Genomic DNA, 18,912 nt, shown 5'->3' on the forward strand with positions numbered 1-18,912 from the left:
ACGAAACCTTCCTGAAAAATTTATACTACTGAAAAAAGGGAGAATTTTGTATATGCCCTTCCTAAACAGCTAAATATCGTATTTGTCCGGACTAAACTCTAAATATCGTATTTGCCATTCCTAATGTTTTCTAATATCATATATATTCAAATCTACTTTTTTTTATTTTTTTATTGATTTATAATTTTTTTCATAATATTAAATCATTATAAATAAAATACATTATGAATGGACAATAATACCCTTCCTCCTAATCTCTAATACAACACACGATTCACAGCTTTATGGATCGATTCTGCCAAAAATCGTTTTCCCCCATACCTTCTTAAGTCACGATCGATCCTTCCCTTCCTTGAGGCTTCCGATATTTGCATCCAATCGCTACATCTAATCGATCGTTGATTCCAATTGGTGCTTCCCGTGTTATCGCATACACACACGATGACTGCAGCTTCCTTCCGTATCTAGCTTCCTTCTGATCATAGCACAATTCCTTCTTCCCCTTGTTGTCACACACTCACATCATTGAATCAGGTACTAGCGACTTCAACATATACCTATTTTCCATCTCTTTAATTTCATTTTTAGGGTTTTTAGTTTCAATTGTTCAAATTCTTTTTACAATCTGCTTTGTTATGTTGTATTTGATAGCTTAGTTATGTTGGATTTCAGGTACAATCGGTTTTAGTTAACTAAAAACTTTTAATTTCGCCTATAATCTTCAGCCTTATGAGATTAGGAGCTCGGTGATTGATCTTATTCAAAAGCATCGCATTCAACACTTGTGATTCTAGAGATACAGTCAACTACAAGCAGCAAGGTAATCAGGTTTTCATTCTATTTTTTTAAACTGATTAAATTGGTTGAAATGGTATATGTGTAAATAGTGTACTGAACACCAGCATTATAATTTTATAATTTTATATATTGCTGATGGTGGATGCTTACAGGTAAATACATTGTTATTTATGTAATGACCCGGGTTGTACTGTATCATGGTTGTGCTGAGATTTTTTAGGTACTTAATTAAATTATTCCAACTATATCTTTTTTATGGATTTTGTGTGACTATGAAGGATGTACATGGAATTATCAAAGACAATATTACTATGGATTCACACACACGTCCGAATGGTTTATGGGACACAATAATCAACATATCTAGAGGAGAAGTCTTCGGTGGCCAAAAGAAACTTATCCTGTTTCATGCAATCTTTGAAAATGTAGTGGATAGTTGTCACACCCCCGAACCAGACGGCGGAAACGTCCGGGGGCTGTCGTGACTCAATTGAATACCATAACATTGAATATATATGAAACATAACAACATTCGTCACCGTGCATCAATATATTACAACCAGCAGTGTTTACATGTCATACATTGTTTAAACATTACATTCCCAAAAATTAAATTGTTTGATTCATACATAAATAAACTGCAACCGTCACTGAATATGATTTCCCTTGACTCACTGGTTCCCTGAGAATACAAGTATTTTGAAAAACGTCAACATATGAAATGTTGGTGAGTTCATAAGTAGTGTTTGAAATCGAATGTTTGTATTGTTTGAAAAACCACCAGAAAATCCGATATTTTCTGAAAAGAAAAGCTTTTGAAAACGTTTGTGAAGATCCATAGGTATGCTTATTTGTTTCTATACTTGTAAAAAAATTGTTCATTGAAGACGTATGCCTTTCAAATCTGTATGTATTGAAAACCCTAGGAAAACCCGATGTTCTCCTAGTTCCTTGAGTTACATGAAGTTACGTTGAAACCATTGCATAGCGTATAGTGTCAGTCCCAGGCGACGTTGGAAGGTTCTCGAGCAGGATTATTTACTACAAACCCGCGTTACACAAACGCCCAGTTTATAGTTATACTAATGACTCCGAAGGCGTCGTCAGTACTAATCGCGTTATCCAATCGCCCTGACTAGGTGTAGTCCCACATCCGAAGAGAAAGAGGTCACGAAGACCCCGGTAACTCCATTAGCCGGTTGGGGATAAAATGTACGAGGGGTCCCCGACCCGCCTCGCATGAAATGTAGACTTTACTAGCAATACCAAAGGACCCTTGGGGACCGGTGGTATACAAGCCATTGAAAGTCTATTTACGTTGTGTCGGGTCGGTAAAACCCAACACTCCGTAAAAAAATGTCTTCGGGCCTTAAGATCAGGTCATTGGGCTAGCTAGGCTCAACGAACAAGATTTTACACTTGTGGGGCCCAAAGATGGTGCGTAGACGTCTGTGCACACTCGTATGTATATGTATAACCAAACGTTACTTGTATGAATCGCAGTGTCGTAGTGTTAGTAGTTGTAGAATTCTATTGGCTCGAGACCGAGCCAATTCGTTTAACAATGATTTTTGGTATTGTAATGTATTGTATTTCGTCGATAGCCGCGGTGCCATTGTTTGATCAATTTGTGTATATTGAATTAGCCTTGAAATATTTCTGTTCTCAGCCCCTCATTGTTTGTAAAATTTACATTTTCAACCCTTTTATTAAATACTTCCCGGTTTGGTCCTTGAACTAATTTTCTTGACATTTTAACACCAAAAATTATTGAAATTAATATTTTTCAGCATATTTTTCATAGAAAACAGTTTAAGTCCCTGAAAATGCAGTTTTCTCGGTTTTAATCCCTTCTTTTCGCAACTTTGACAATTTTGGCCCAAATTGGAAAATTTTTGCAACTTTGGTCCTTTTTAAATTTAAAAAGCATTTTAAACCTTTGAAAAGGACTTGGATCACTTATGGTCCACTGTTTTACAGAAAATCACAGTTTTGGCCCTCCAAAACAGAAAACTTCGCATAATGGGCCTCATTGGGCCGAAATTTCCATTTTTAGCCCATTAAGCTTGAAATTCATGTTTTTAATCCTCTAATTGAGTATAATTCCAGAAATAGTTTTATGGAAACTGTTTTGGCACACTTCATCCATCAGAATCTGTGAAATGTCAATTTGGGCCCTTAATTTTGTATTTTTCACATTTTTGGCCCAAAATTTGTGTTTTTAGCTTAAAGAAAATTGTTACTAAACCATTTAGCTATCTTTCTTGAAACACTTTGTATTTAGAAATATATTTGAAGCTAAAATCATTTAACACAAGATATATCTCGGTTTTGAGGGGTTTTATGGCTAGATCCAACATTAAAACACATAAAAGCATACATATAAGCATGGAAATCATACAAGGCATACAAACACATATAGATCTACACTTTCACTTGTATTCCCCCCCCCCCCCCCACAAAACTCATAAAAACAGAAAATAGGGGGTATGAAGCTCACCTTGGGGTGTTGATTCGGTTTTGCAAGGAAAAATGGAAGGAAAAATGAAGTGTTTTTGGCCTTAGCTCCCTTTGATGAAGATCTCGAGTTTGAGATGGTTCTAGGGTGCAAGATCACGATTTTTGCATGGATTAGGAAGAGATTTTTGATAAATAAGGAATACAAGTCATAGATCCAAGCAAAACCTTACCTTAGATGATGATTTTTGTGGGAAAACTTCCTTGAATGCTTCCTATTTTTCGAGATTTTGGAGAGGGAAGAAGGGAGTGTTCTTGAGTGAATCTAGAGAGGATTTGAGATATTTTTGTGGTGTGTATGTGTATATGGCCGAGAGTGAGAGAGAGAAGGGAAGAAGAGGTGATATTTGAGGTGATGTGCATGGAGAAATGAGATTAATGCATGGATATCCTATGGGTAAAGATGAGGTGTCATTTGCAAGTCAACTCTCTCTTGGATTTGGGCCTTGGGCCGAGAATGTGAAGGGAAAAAGGAAAAATTTGGGCTTTTGCCCCTAAGCCCACTATTAGAGTTAATCTTAGGTATGTTTTAAGCTTAAAAGAATGTTGTAGGATTTTTTTTTTTTTTTTTTATATTTTTATTGGACTAGTTTAAGTTATTCATGTATCAAGGCTTTTAATTCATTTCATTCTAGGCCCAAAATGTTGAAATAAATACATGTGGGTCCAATTAGGGCCCAATTAGGGTTCTAAGCCCATGATAGTCTATTTGGAAGCTTATTGGTCCACTTGGATCCAATAAGGAAGTTCTAGTCTAAAATAGACTTAACAAGAACTTCTAGGGTTTTCCAATTGTTTGATGACTACTTGTAGTACTTGTATGATGTATTTGATTGAAGTTTTTGATTCACATTAACTTGAATGTATAGATTACATAGCTCAAAATTTTCAGTTGTGACAATAGTACATGAAGCGTGAAGCGAAACTTTAAGAAATAGCATTGTACTTTGAGAAATTTATAATATATAGCATTGAACTTTCAAAATTTTGTAATAGTTAATAACAGTAGCTATATTTTTTTTATCTTTGTATGTTTTAATTGTAATATATACAATTTTGGTCCTTAAAGCATATATTTGGAATTAGTTACATTTTGGTCCCTGAACTTTAAATTTGCACCATATATACCAATTTGACAACAAATGCAAATCCATGAAAGAAAAACTAAAACAGAATATTTATATATGTCACGTACTAACAAAAAAATCCATCAATTCAACCCTAACTAAAAATATTTTCAACTTAAGCTAACAAAGATTTTCTAAAGGACCAACTAATTTCATGAGACTTTTCATGTAGAAACCGAAACTCCCGAACCACCACGCGATTTTGTATCCTTTCCACGTAACATTTTAGATGTGGATGTTTCACTTTGATCGAAACTTTGATGCTGGATTTTTACATGTCCTTTCACAGTGTCCATACTCTCCGCATCACGGACACTTGTGTCTTCTTTTAGACTCATCCGATGATTTTATTCTATTTTTTCTTGGCCGTCCAGGTGGGTGTTTGATAATAGGTGGATATATTTGTTCTCCATTCTTTTGTGCCCATTGATCCTATCCAGGCATCGAAACAATTTGAAAAGCATAAGCGACTTTAAAGTTCTCAATAGTGAAATATAGATTAACATATTTGTCCCAGTTAGCATCCCTTATATAATAAATAAAAGTCGTTGCATGTACACATGGTCAGCCCTGAACTTGCCACACTCGACAACTACATTTTGTTTCATCTAGGTTGACCTCCCAACATGTTGCCTTGTACTTCACTTCAACTTGATTCTCAGAACTTCTAGTAACTTCGTACTCTCCGAAGTTCTACATGAAAAATTATATATATATATATATATATATATATATATATATATATATATATATATATATATATATATATATATATATATTAGCCGTTTACCCGCGCTAGGCGACGGATACGAATAGTTTTTTCGATAGTTTGTTTTTTTTCAGAAAAAACTGATTAGTTTCAGTTCAGCAATTATTTTGTTTTAGGAAAATGACATATTAAAACTAAGACACGGTGTATTGGCAAAGTATCACTAAGCATTAGTTTCAATTTAACGATTCGTTTTCTTTTCAACGGACAATGTTTTCTTTAATGTATTCGTCTCTTTTGTGTATTTTGCAATGTGATCTCATATACTGATCCATTATGTCGAAAATTTTTCATTCTAATTCATGATAACATATTTCAAAATTCTAATGTGGTAACTCTGCGATACTAATGAGGCGAATTTGGGGGTGGGTAATACTTTCGTTTTGCTGATTATTTTCCTTTCAATAGGCATCAAATAGTTTTTTTGGTGAATACTCTCATTTCAACGATTAGTTTTCTTTGGCAAAAATGTTGTTTTCCAAATAACACAAAATAAATCGACAGTATATAAGCATTAGTTGGTATTTTATCAACATATTTGTCCTTAACGATTAATTTAAATATTAAACAAATAACTAATTTTCTAAACACCAACACCAATTAAAAAAATTAATTTTTTCACATGGTGCTACCATTTCTTTTACCTATCCATATTTAATCTAAATGCTATAGTTTTCAAGATTGAGATAATACATACAATAATTTTTTAAATGTACATTAATTTTCAAAAATTTTAAATATGCATTAATTTTTCAAATATACATATGCAGACTTCATCTTGGAACTCCTAACACAACTACCAAAAGCAATGATAAGTTTCAAAACACTAAACTTAAACTCAAACTCAAATCTCAATCTTTGCGAAAACAAATGAAAGTACAAATACAAAATGAATTTCTAAACACCAACCTTCACCCTAAAAACTCAAACTTCCATTATGTCTAAAAGAAATGAAATAAAAATACAAAGGCTTGAAAACAATAGTATTTTCATCAAAACAAAACTCGATCTGAATCTATGGTGGTACCAAAAAAAGGAATACAAATTTACTTTATTTGGGTCCAATTTGGATCTTAATTTTTTTTTAAAAAAAAAACATTTTAAAATTTAAATACCATCTTTCTTCTTTAGTTTTGTCATTGAAGAATCGAAACCTTCACGTAGCCGAGTGAGCAGAATTCTAGATCTGGTGATGGGTATGAAGAAGAACAATGAAGTTCATGGTGATGGGAATATGCCAAGGCAGGTATAAGTTCATGTTGGAACCATATTAGGTGCATTTATAAGATCTAGATGGCAGCAGGAGTTGGTTAGAACCTTATTAGTGGTAAGTTTGTAACAAAAGCCGATTATAATAAAATGAATTAAAAAGCAAGATGATATGATATATATAACCATATAAATAACAAAAAAGATTATCATATATATAACCATATAAATAACAAAAAAGAAAATTAGGAAGCAGGATAACACTTATAAATATCCAATGAAACATAGCATATTAAAAAAGGTTCACCATATACTTATTCCAATAAATTATGTCCCACTGTACAAAATGAAACCAAAACATCTTAAATGAGTAATTATCCTATTGGCTAAAATCAATAAAATGCATGTAATAATGTGATGCAATATAGAATGTATGGTCATAACATAACTAATTATACACACGATTTTAAATAACAGACGTGTAAGACCAGTACAGTTAAAGAAGAAGACCCAATCCTAATAAAATATAGAAACAAGTAAGGATAAGCATATGCCAAAATGGTATTAAAAGTGCTAATTTGGTATTCAAATTAAACACTGGAAATAACACGATGAATATGCAAAAATTAAACACACATCCTTAGTACTTACCCCAAAATATTTTCCTGAAGCACCATTGAGTTCCATGGAAATCATTGGCTACCATATCCTATGTTAGGGTTACATTGAGATATCCTACCACATCATGATGTGTAGGTGTTACCATTACATATTCAAAGCCTTAAATATCCTTTGAGCACTGAAAAACAAACACCATATCTTAATATCAATAATGATAATGTGCGCCATTGATGAACTCCAATTTAAATATAACTAAGAATTTTGATTTTTTATACTTTGGATCGGCCTAGAAACAGACAGGATCAGAGCAACACACTATATGGACTTCACGAGGAATAATATTGAAAGTTATTACGGTAGTGGTAAGCAACAGACGCTAATGGAATACTCCAACAGCATCATCTATCAAATTGAAGTGAAACTGAGTATGGAAAATTGAAAATCAAGACCACAAAGACCATCCAGAGACAATAGTATTCAAAATTTAGCTATTCAAAAAATAGTTCATACCAAATTGCATCTTTAAATATCCAGCAAAAAAGAAAAGGTAAAAAAACCAAAACCACAATCTAACCATAGATTTTACAAATTCAATTGTAAGATAAAATAATGTCACAATACCCTTAAAAGATGGAATAATCAGCAACTTGATACTTTTTTTAGGGATATTATGAATAAAAGTAGCTTTGTTATGTAGTCCACCCTTCGGGGTACCTGCAACACGTAATGTTCACATCAAATCACACAAAAATCAAATCAAATTAGGCCAAACAATCAAAAACATCAAAATTAATAACAAAAATATGTTATTATCGACAAAATACTTAAAACATTTGATTTGACTCCTTTGTGAAGAAAGCTTTTTAATAAACCATAATCAAGCAGTCAAGCACCAAGTCAAGGAATTGTACAGCTATGCACTTACACAAACAATTTTGAAACTACATAAAATAATGAAACCCGGTCTCTAGAAATAAGAATATAAAACAGTTAATGTTATAATTTCCCACTGATCCAAAAAAATTTAAGTTCTTGAAGACTAATCACAAATTTTCCTCGAAACATACGAAATTGAACCCTAACTATGTGTCCTGTCCAGAAAAGCATACTTGTCATTATCATGAACAAAAACAAATTTTAGGAGAGAGAGAGAGAGAGAGAGAGAGAGAGAGAGAGAGAGAAAGTGATGGATGAAGGCGATAACATTATAACCAAGGTTGCATCCCCAGATTTTGTTTCCTTTCACCAACATCATCAAGCACCCCCTTAATTCTCTATTGTTAATGAATGAAATCATAATAAAACATCAATGATCATAACCAAACTTTAAGATCAATAATATTTTGGGAGGAATTTGAATCTTATTTTTTATAAAATCGATAGTGAGGGAGCTATAACTTGATGTGCATTACCGAGAGGAGGGCAACATGAAAACCTGATTCAAGAATGGAGAGTACATATTAGGGGTTTTTGAGGTATTTCTTCCGATGTGATGGTGGTGTGTAGTGGTTGATGGCAGTGAGGACAACATTTTTTATGCCGATTTCGCTTTTCTTAGCCACCGCCCTTCCTAATATCCCAACCATTCTTGGTTCCTTGCACACACGAAGAGAAGATGTTTAGATGAGTGACCGAGAAAGGGAAATAAAATATCGATCATCGATTTCTAGAGAGGAAGGTAGTGTCAGTTCGATCTAGGGTTTTCGGCTCCCCTTCTTTCTCGTGTCGATACCCCTCTTCCAAATCCCAAACTCATATCTCATCTTCATATCAATCCACCTACAGCTTCGTTGGTTTTAATAAAAAAACCAATACAAAATGAAACCTAAAATCACAAAATATTAAAGAAAACATACCTATATTTTATGGATCTACCTTCAAATCTTTTAGAAAGCAACAAAGGTTGTAAGGAAGAAAAAATGGATCTGGCTTTGATGGGTTTGTGCAAGATCTAGGTATAGTGAAGAGAAAATATGAGAGGAATATGTTGGAGAGAGAAAAACCAAATGCAAATGAAGGATCAGAGGGAGACCGAAAGCTTGGGAACTGTAATGGAGGGGGGAGGGGTATAACATCCGAGAATTTCAAAAAATTTTGAAAAAATTACGAGCCAGAATTTAGTGCACTATGTTTTGTTCCGTCCCGCCACTCTTTCGTTGACTACTTAAATTTACATTGTTAGCTTAATAGGATTGTACATGGTGTTATAAGAGTTATACCTCTTAATTTCCAAGAAATAGGGAATATGTTTAATAATATAGTATATATATATATATATATATATATATATATATATATATATGTTATCGAAGTAAGAACTAAAATAAATAATATCATTCAATTGCATTATTTAACATGCTTACCTTAGCGATGCCATTGAGATGATTTTTAGCAATAGGAACCAATGTGTCATTCCATGTATTCACCAAATTTCTTTTCTTATCAAAGCGTTTCATAAACTTTTCATTAATTGCATCAAGGAGATCAAGCACGGGTTTATAGCACAATTTAACAATCCAAAAATTATACGTTTCTGAAATATTATTAGTGATCAATTGCATTATTTAACATGCTTACCTTCTACTCCATATTTTTTTGTGATTGGTATTTAGATATGCAATGACATCTTCATTTTATCACTAATTTCCTGCAATAATATGTCATTCTTGGTAGAACGGTAGGTTTTGGAAGCAACCTATAGTTTTTTGCTAAAGAAGTCCCCACGAAAGTGTTTCTTGAAGTTGCTATATAAGTGCCTCATACATTCTCTATGCTCAACATTAGGATAAACATTCATCATGGCTACTTCTAACCCTTTTTGCATGTCTGATGAGATAACAAGACCATTTGGCGTTCCAATTGCTTTTTTCAGCGAATCAAGAAACCATGTCCATGATTGTGTGTTTTCAAATTCAAGCACACAATATGCTATTGGAAAGATAGAGTTGTTACCGTCAATACTAGTTGTTGCGGCTAATACACCATTGAACTTTCCTTTTAAAAGACAAGCATCAAGACCAATATACGGACGACAACCAGCAACAAACCCTCTAGAACAAGCTGCTAAACAAATAAAAAACCTTTTGAAAAGTTTCTTTCCACCAACTATGTCAAATTCAATTTCAAAAATGCTTCCTTCATTCCTTCTTAATAGTTCTTCTTTAAATTCATCCATCTTCATGAAAGAGTCTTCCCACTTACCATACATGTCGGTATAAGCTTGATCTTTCCCACTAAAAGCTTTTAGGTATGACACATCAACATTGTAAGTTTTCATAATCCAATTTCTAAGCTCATATGGAGAGACCTCCCCATCAAATTTCAACTTGTCAGTAACTATATTAGCAATCCATCCTTGAGTGGCTCACTTATTGCCACCCTTGTTGCTGCGAGTGCAAGAATGTACTTCTACCATTTTCTTAACCTAAAAAAATGAAATAAACATAAATATATTTTTAATATGAAGCATGTTAATTATAACTTAAGGTATACACTTATTTCAAAGGTAAGTGCATCTTGTTTAATAGAAGCATGAATTCTCCACTCGCACTCTAGGTTTTCACATCTTGCTGTGAATCGTGTCGGGTCGCTTTTTTGAATGTAGTAGTTAAATACATTTATGACTGCAAAGTGGCTCAAAACTCTCCTAAAATCAACCACGTTTTCAAATTTTGAGCCGACTTCCATGCTTATACTATTCTTACTAGATGAGTAAACTACATCATCATCATTCATTTTATCATCTTCATTATCAGAACTGAGATTACTCTGATAGCTTTCTTCACTAGGACAAAGGTCTGCATCATACTTATCGTGTGGTTCATCTCTATTGGCACACAAATGGTTAGTATGATTATTGGAGCCAATTCTATGTTGTCACATAAATGGTTACTTGTTTCTTGCTTCCATACATGCTAAGCATAGCCATGAACTTTTCATCAAAATCAAGCATGATAAGGGATTTTTCTGGTGCATACTTGTCAACATAAAAAATAGAAATTTTTGGGTTGTTCTTTGATGAATAACGTTTTACCACTTCATCATGTAGTTGACTAAACTTATATAAAAATGTGTATATGTGGATACATTTTTGAGAGCCAAAGCAATATATTTTCCTACAATTATTCTTCATTAGCCAAAAGTAACCTCCATATTTCAATTTTAACTTGAACTTGGATGTTGGTATACGACTGAAATTGAAAATTAATTAGAGAAACAATCATAGAATTTAATAAATGTCTAATTGAATTAACATTAAGATATTCGCATAAACATACTCGATTATTGGAGACGTAGTCCTGCTCTCCCATATTGGTTTTGATGTGTCATGAAGGGTAGTATCTTCTGTTTGAGAATGATCTTCCGACATTAGTTGTATCGCCTCTAAAATATAATTTTAAGTCGGCGATAAGAAAAAAAAAATATAAAGGTATAAAAACACGACTACAAACATCAACATTGCATAACATTGACACAATAGCTAAGAGTAGCTGATTCATATATAAAGGTATAACATGATTTAGATATAAAGGTATAACAACATGACTACAATTAGTTTTCTTCATGATATAATGGAATCATTAGATAAATTAGACAAATTATATACAGATGCAATAATTTTAGGAACTGGTGAACAAATCAAACAACAACGTAATCAAAATTAGTTTTTAGGTTAGTCTCTTCCCATGAAGTCATGTTTTGACATAAATTAGTTTTCTAGTTAGTCTTTTATGTTTTGACATCAATTAGTTTTCTTCATGATATAATAGAATTATTGACAAATTAGACAAATTATATGGAAAACGAATTATGAAACTGATACAGGGACTTCAACAACTTTAGATTCTAGATGTGTAGGTGACATATTCATCAGTTGTAATCCCAAATTGAATGTTCAATTGACAAAAAAAAATCATAAAATCCTGATTACTGCAACTACAATAAGTCTAGGAATTGTTGAGCAAATCAAACAACAACATAATCAAAATTCTCTCGGAATCCCGACGGCAAGGCATAAGTGCCTCAACGGATCGATTCAGTTTTACGTGATTAAAGAAAAATAGTGTTTTATTGTCCGTTTTCCTTATAACTGTCATATCTTTTCCATTAAACTCCATTTTGGACTTTCTTTATATATTTGGAAACAGGGGAACATGTACTATAATATTTTAATGTTTGTTTTGTTCAAAACTGCTTAATGCAAAATTTCAGTTTTTCAAACACATTAATTATTGTGTCGTTAAAGCGGTTTGATTTGGTTGATGGTTTACACATTTGGAAGTAAAGTATCATTTGACATCATGTAATAATTGAAATAAAATTATTCATTTTACTTAAGATAAACTAAAACTTAATAAGTCAAGTTGCAACGAGATTCGCGGTTAAATGGCCGGTTATAATTTTTGCCCTAAATTCTGGGATGTCACAACAGCGGACTTTGAGGATGAAGTCTGATTCAAGTGGCGAAAAATTCTAACGTTTGATATTTTCCAAGGTATTTATTTTAATATAAGTTATTTAATTATTAAGAGTTGGGCCTTGGACCCTTTCATTGTTGCGTTTTCTTGAGCTTGGAAGGTCTTTTGAGTGCATTTTGGTGTGTTTTGTCTCATTTTCAAGGAAGATAAGGTTGGAGCAAGGTGGTGGTTCAATGATAAGCTCATAGATCCAGATTATCTACTCCATTTCTAGCTTGCACAAGGTATAAAGTCTTGATATTGATATTTAGAAGCTTAGATCTCCATGCTTTAGCTTTTGGACCCTTTTTGGTCCTATTGATGAATTTTTGTGGATTATTTTCATTTCTGAAGCTTAGAGTTTCTACTCTTGGTGTTCTTTGGGTCCTAGAGTCATAAAGTTGCCACCTTTGAAGCTTTAATCCAACCATGCATGAGTAATGGCCATTTTTATGGAAGTAGAATGTTATATTTTGAGTTTGGGCCCATTTGGGGCATGCAAAGCCACCAAGTTGATGACTTTATGGTTTAAGATGTTGCATATGACTTAGATCTATCATTCAGACTCTTGGACTTAAGTGGTTAAAAGATTATTGGAGAAATGACTTAATGGTGAGTACGTTGGGCGTACAAGCTCGCTCGCACAATGTACAACCCATGCAGCATGTACGCTTAGCGTATAGCTGAGTACGCTTTGCATACTCAAGTAGTTGGGCTTGGCGTTGTTTAGGCCTTGGTTTGGGCTACTTTCTTGGACTTTATTGCTTTGGGCCTTTTGGGCGATCTAGAATTAAGCTTTTGGATTAAGGAATCTTAGTGGGCTTTAGGGTAAGGCCTATTTGGGGATTTGGGCCCAATTTGGAAAACTGGGCCATAAGTGGGCATGTGTGGATCTATTGGTTTTGGGCCTTATTGGTGTATGGTTTTGGGCCTTAGTTTTGGTTCAAGCTAGGCTAGGGGTAAAATGGTCATTTTACCCCAAGTATGGATTATTGACTATAGTTTGGAACCCAAGTGTTGATTGTGTGTTATTTTATACTAATAGCCCGGGGAGTCGTTAGGGCAGCAGTTAGGGATTTCTGTTAGTGAGATTCAACATTCGAGGTGAGTTTCTTTACTAGGTTTAGCGGGTCTAAGGCACCAATTCCATCCCTTATTGATTGTGTTAGGATGCTAAGAGTATGTGTGACCCTTGCATGTGTTATGTGCTACTATGTATATCGGGCGGGGCTCGATGCTAGGCGAGGCCCGAGGACCAGATCATATGCTAGTGTGTATGATCATTATATGTGTTAGCATGATTATGTGATATTGATTGTAAGTGTATAACGGGCGAGGCCCAGTGACAGGGGAGGCCTGAGAATAATAGATCTGTATACCGAGCGGGGCTCGATGCCAGGCGGGCCAGATGTCGGGCGGGGGAGCAGTGTATGATTTATTATGTATGGTATGGGGCAGTTTGGGAGACTTACTAAGATTTGTGCTTACGGTTTTCAGTTTATGTTTCAAGTACTTCCAGTGGCAAAGGGAAGAGCTCGGGGTGACTACATTGCACACACTTTATGGATTCTGTTTATGGGACACACTCTGATTTTCTTGATGTTTGACATACTTATTTTTTTGGGTTGTATAAAAAATGATTTGAAATATTGTTTTCACTTGAATGAAAAATGAAAATTTTGGGTTATTTCATGAACCTAACTCCCAACATGCCCAACTATGTAGCTTGTCACATTTGCCACATCGGCTCCACCCCTATTGGCCCATGGTGCATGAAACGAAGGTCTTGGGCCTCTTAGCCTGGCCCACTGTTGTCTGCACCTGCTCTGGATTTTGCTTCGTCCGAAGCTCCCGCTCACGGGCCTTCTCCAGCATATCATTCAGAGTCTTGTACCCTGAAAAGCTCCAAACTTCGAGATGTCATTCCTCAACATGTCATGATATCTCGTCTTGTTCAGCTCATAATGCATAGCGTATTGTGGAACCAATAGAGCCCTCTCCCGTAATTTGGCGGTAATCTCCCCCACAATCTTATTAGTCTGGCGAAGGTCCTAGAACTCCATTGTCAACTGATGCACCTCGATCACTAGTGCACACTCCCTATGGAAAATCAAAACAAAATCCTCCTAATTCATGACTGCCACTGCTGCAGACCCTACAGCTCGGCTAACCTCATCCCACCAGTCACGTGCTCGGTCCCTCAGCAGGAAGGATGTGAATCTCACCTTTTCCCCCCTCAGGGAAAAAACTTGTCCGTTGAGCATTCTCCATGTCAGTGATCCAACGTCGGCTAGTGATGGAGTCCGTAGCCCCAAAGAGCTTAGGAGCTCCGCAAGCCCTGAACTCCCGAAACGAGATAGTCCGTGCTCCTATCTGACACGCATCAATCTCATCCCGGAAAGCCCTCACTTACTCCTCCATAATCTCCATGATACCATCCTTGATGGATGGTACCGAACATCACGGGGTGGCATCTAAGATGTCGCGAGTAACCTTGTCCACTATGAACTCTTGCAACCTCTCATCAATGGGTTCTGTGCTAGAGCCAGAACCAGAACATAAACCAGAACCTGATCCCGAACCTCCTCCTCGATTAACCATCACCATCCTCAAACTGAAACACAAACATATAAACAATCAACATATAATTTGAGGGAAGTCCCTCTAAACAAGTCTCCTTAGCGTCTCCAGGTCTACTCTTATCTCAAGTACAAATCATGTCCTTCTAGTAGTACAAACCCAATACTACCTTTCACACCTATATGTACCTTCCTCAAGAGCCTTCTTGATTCCTCTAAGTTAACACACTAGGACTATATACCAATCATATGCTAAACAACATACAGGTCCTATGCTTTCCTAGGAATCCTCAACCCCCACCACTCGCAGTACCTAGAGCCTCAATCAACATCGTTGGTTTCCTTATACATGCAAGTTATATACAAAATGGAATCACATAGACTGTCAAATGATGACTCTACCCTAAGTCTGCAACCAAAAAAGGAACATGAAATGAGGCTAAATCGATCATTATAGGGCTATACGATTCTAATCATATACAACTTTCAATGCATACACTTAGCAATTAACTGATGCAATATCAATCCCAAGTAATACATAGCATCCAATCCTCCTAGGCTATAAGGTATCACACAAATCAGGTAATACTATCATATGATTCCTAAAGGTATCCTTAGCCCTAATCTAGCATGCAATTATCATATTAAGCATATGAATCATAAAACATAGGTATGGGCAATTTAGGAACCACTTACTTGTGTTCGGCTGATTGCACACATGGCACCCCCTTTTGACGTATTAAAAGTCTTTTTAAAATTCAAATTCTTCTTCTTTTGAAAAGATTATCATTTCCTCAGTTTGAGTTCTGACATACCCGAGAGTATGCGCGAATCCTTCAAACCACGGCTCTGATACCAACTTGTAACGTCCCAAAAGCAGTGATAAAATTTTTCATTTTAAAATCAATAGTTTCAAACATCAAGTTGTTCCAAAACATTCACAATATACAATATCAAAATCATCAGAGTAAAACCGAGTCTAGTGTTGGGGTATATTTCAACCCAATAAACAAATATGGACCCCGCCGTAGGGCCTCGTCATAGGGTATATTTCAACACAATAAACAAATATGGGCCCCACCCTGGGGTATATTTCTACCTGAACATGTCATAATGGGCCTCGCCCTGGGCTGTATTTCAACCCGACATACAATAGTGGGCTATGCATGGGGTATATTTCAACCTAATCACACAAACAAACATATCATCTAGCAGCTAGCATTCTACATAACCGAATAATGGGTCGACATTAGTGCCTTCGACCCATGGATATAGTGAGGAGACTCACCTCACGAATAGACGAGAATAGCTACAACAACATGCTGCTTCGAAATCTGACTCTACCAGTCACGATTACATATAATAGTGACCAAAAGTTAGACTACATCTCAAAATACCTAAAATACCCCTAAGTCAAACTTTGTCAAAATCTTGGTGAAAGTCAAAAGTCAACTGAGTCAACCGGGTCAAATTAGTTGAGTATGCCCTCCACACGTACGTGGGGCGTACTGAGCATTAACTAGAAATTGAGGGGCTGACCACATACGCGCAATGTACCCTTTGGTATGCCTAGCGTACGCGTAGGCCATCCTCACATTCCATTAAGAGCTTAATCATTTAAGCTCTTTCATCCAATATCCATATTTAGCCCTCAATTGATGTCCTTAACCATAAAGTTTCCAACTATATGGTCTTGCATGGGCTATTAAGTCCTCAACATGAAAAACCCTAACTTCTTAGCTTATTAAGACAACCTAGACCATGCATGCAGTAAACTAGGGACCAAGATTGCATTTTCATGATTCTAAACACTTCAAGATATCTAAAAGGAAAGCCCAAATGGATTAGAGTAACCCATACTAAAATACATCAAGCTTATGGGACCAAAATGAACACAAATCATGGCTAGAGAAGATCTAAGTAAAATTTCATCAACATCAGAGCTTTTTACCTCCAAATGGTGCAAAATGGTGATGTGATCATGGATCCAAAGTGCTTCACTCTAATAAGATGTTCTCCTCTTCCTTCTTCCTTCTTCCTCCTTCAAGATCACCAAAATACACACTCAAGGCTCAAATATGCTCTAAAGTGGATTAGGGTTTGCAAGGGTCGATATGAGGGGTGGAGTCTGATGAACGAAAGGATTTTGGGGATATAAGGATGTTTAAATAGGGTCCAAACCCTAAAAATTAAGGTTTGCACCCTGACCACGTATGCCTAGTGTATGCCCAACGTACCTATACATGCCTCAAAAATTACAAAAATGCCTCTCGGGACTAAATTTGCAAACAATACACAAACCAAGGGTCAAAATGGAATACCTGGAAAAATGATATGTTACAATTATGCATGTTAGTATGTTTGTTGTGTGTGCGTGTGTGTGTGTGTGTGTATATATATATATATATATATATATATATATATATATATTGGGGGTAGGGGCGGGCGGGGGGGGGGGGGGGGGGGGGGGGGAGGGGGGGACTCACTAAGCTTTGTGCAAACTCACAAAGCCTTGTGTTTACTCAATTGTTTATTGTTACAGCTACCATTGGTTATCATGGGAAAGTGGAGGCGTGGTTGTACACATTCATCAGTAACAATGTAGATTCCACGTTTTAATATAACATGATTTACAAACGTAATTTGGAGCAAATGTTTTCTTAATACGGTTTATTTATAAAAATGAAAATTTTTGGTTGTGAAAATGAGACGTTACATTGTAAGTAACGAAATCCCCCAAAAAAACTAATGGTTGTATCACCAAATATACAAGAGGCTACACAAACATCATATTCATGTGGTAATCAGATGGACTAACATGACTCAAAATAAATTTTTTCATGAGTATTAATACATTTGACCACTCTTTTTAACACTTAGGCCACTCATTTTTAATTGTAAGTGACGAAATCCCACCAAAAAACCAATGGTTATGTCACCAAATATAAATAAGGCTACACAAACATCATATTTATATGGCAATTAGATGGACTAACGTCATTCAAAATACACTTCTTCATGACTTTTGAAACCATTTGGTCTCTCATTTTATGCCTTCCGCCACCCTTTTGAAATGGATACGGCTACTAACTCGCTAATTGAATGTATGTACTTTATGTCACTCGATCTTCGATTACACAAGTAGTGAAAACGAATGTGTGGTTGTATGCATACAATCACTCATTTGTCGTGTGACGGAAGCCCATTTTTGTACTAATGTTTATTTTCTGAATAAAGTCATCGTTTCATGTGTTCGACTCTTTACTTACTTTACTATAATACTATGAGACTAGGTATACTGTCTAATTGTGTTTTAGTTGGTAAAATTAGATAGGGTTGTAAATTTAAAGCCTTAGTGAATTTAAAACGCATCAGTATGAAAATTAAAATAAAGTACATTGCTATTGTGGTTGAAATGAAAAACATACCATATTTACTGCCTATATATGTTTGTCTTACCATTTTTAGATGCAAAAGTAACGAGAACAAGTTGAATGCATGGTTAAAACCTCCTAACAAACTCACATTGATATAAAAATGAGATGGAATGCAAACAACTTTTTTAAACATTTATGATTATATTTAACACTTTTAATGTATAGAAAAAATGCTTACTGTAATGCTTATTGGTTTGTGGTTGAATGTGAATATTATTATACAGTTAACGCATTCGATTTTTTTTTTTTTTGCATTTTGGGCAGAAAAAATTTGGATTTTTACGTTTTTATAATTTAGAAAAAAGATCATTATAGTGATGGGTTATGATGGAAATATTCATCACTAAAGACTGAAACTTTTTTTTTTGTAGGAAAGACTCTAATCCGGCCAGCCTAGCT

The 18,912-nt window shown here is 35.1% G+C and overlaps 1 long non-coding RNA gene across 1 annotated transcript; it reads right to left on the reverse strand.

Annotated features, from left to right (window-relative positions):
• Positions 1–7,605: 7,605 nt before the first annotated feature.
• Positions 7,606–8,813, reverse strand: LOC122196699 (uncharacterized). Its single transcript, XR_006188729.2, has 2 exons — positions 8,477–8,813; positions 7,606–7,755 (listed from the first exon to the last, which is right to left on the reverse strand). It is a non-coding gene; the product is annotated as an uncharacterized LOC122196699 (long non-coding RNA).
• Positions 8,814–18,912: the final 10,099 nt, after the last annotated feature.

Source organism: Lactuca sativa, chromosome 2 (genome assembly GCF_002870075.4).
Source record: "Lactuca sativa cultivar Salinas chromosome 2, Lsat_Salinas_v11, whole genome shotgun sequence".
Taxonomy (NCBI): Eukaryota; Viridiplantae; Streptophyta; class Magnoliopsida; order Asterales; family Asteraceae; genus Lactuca; species Lactuca sativa.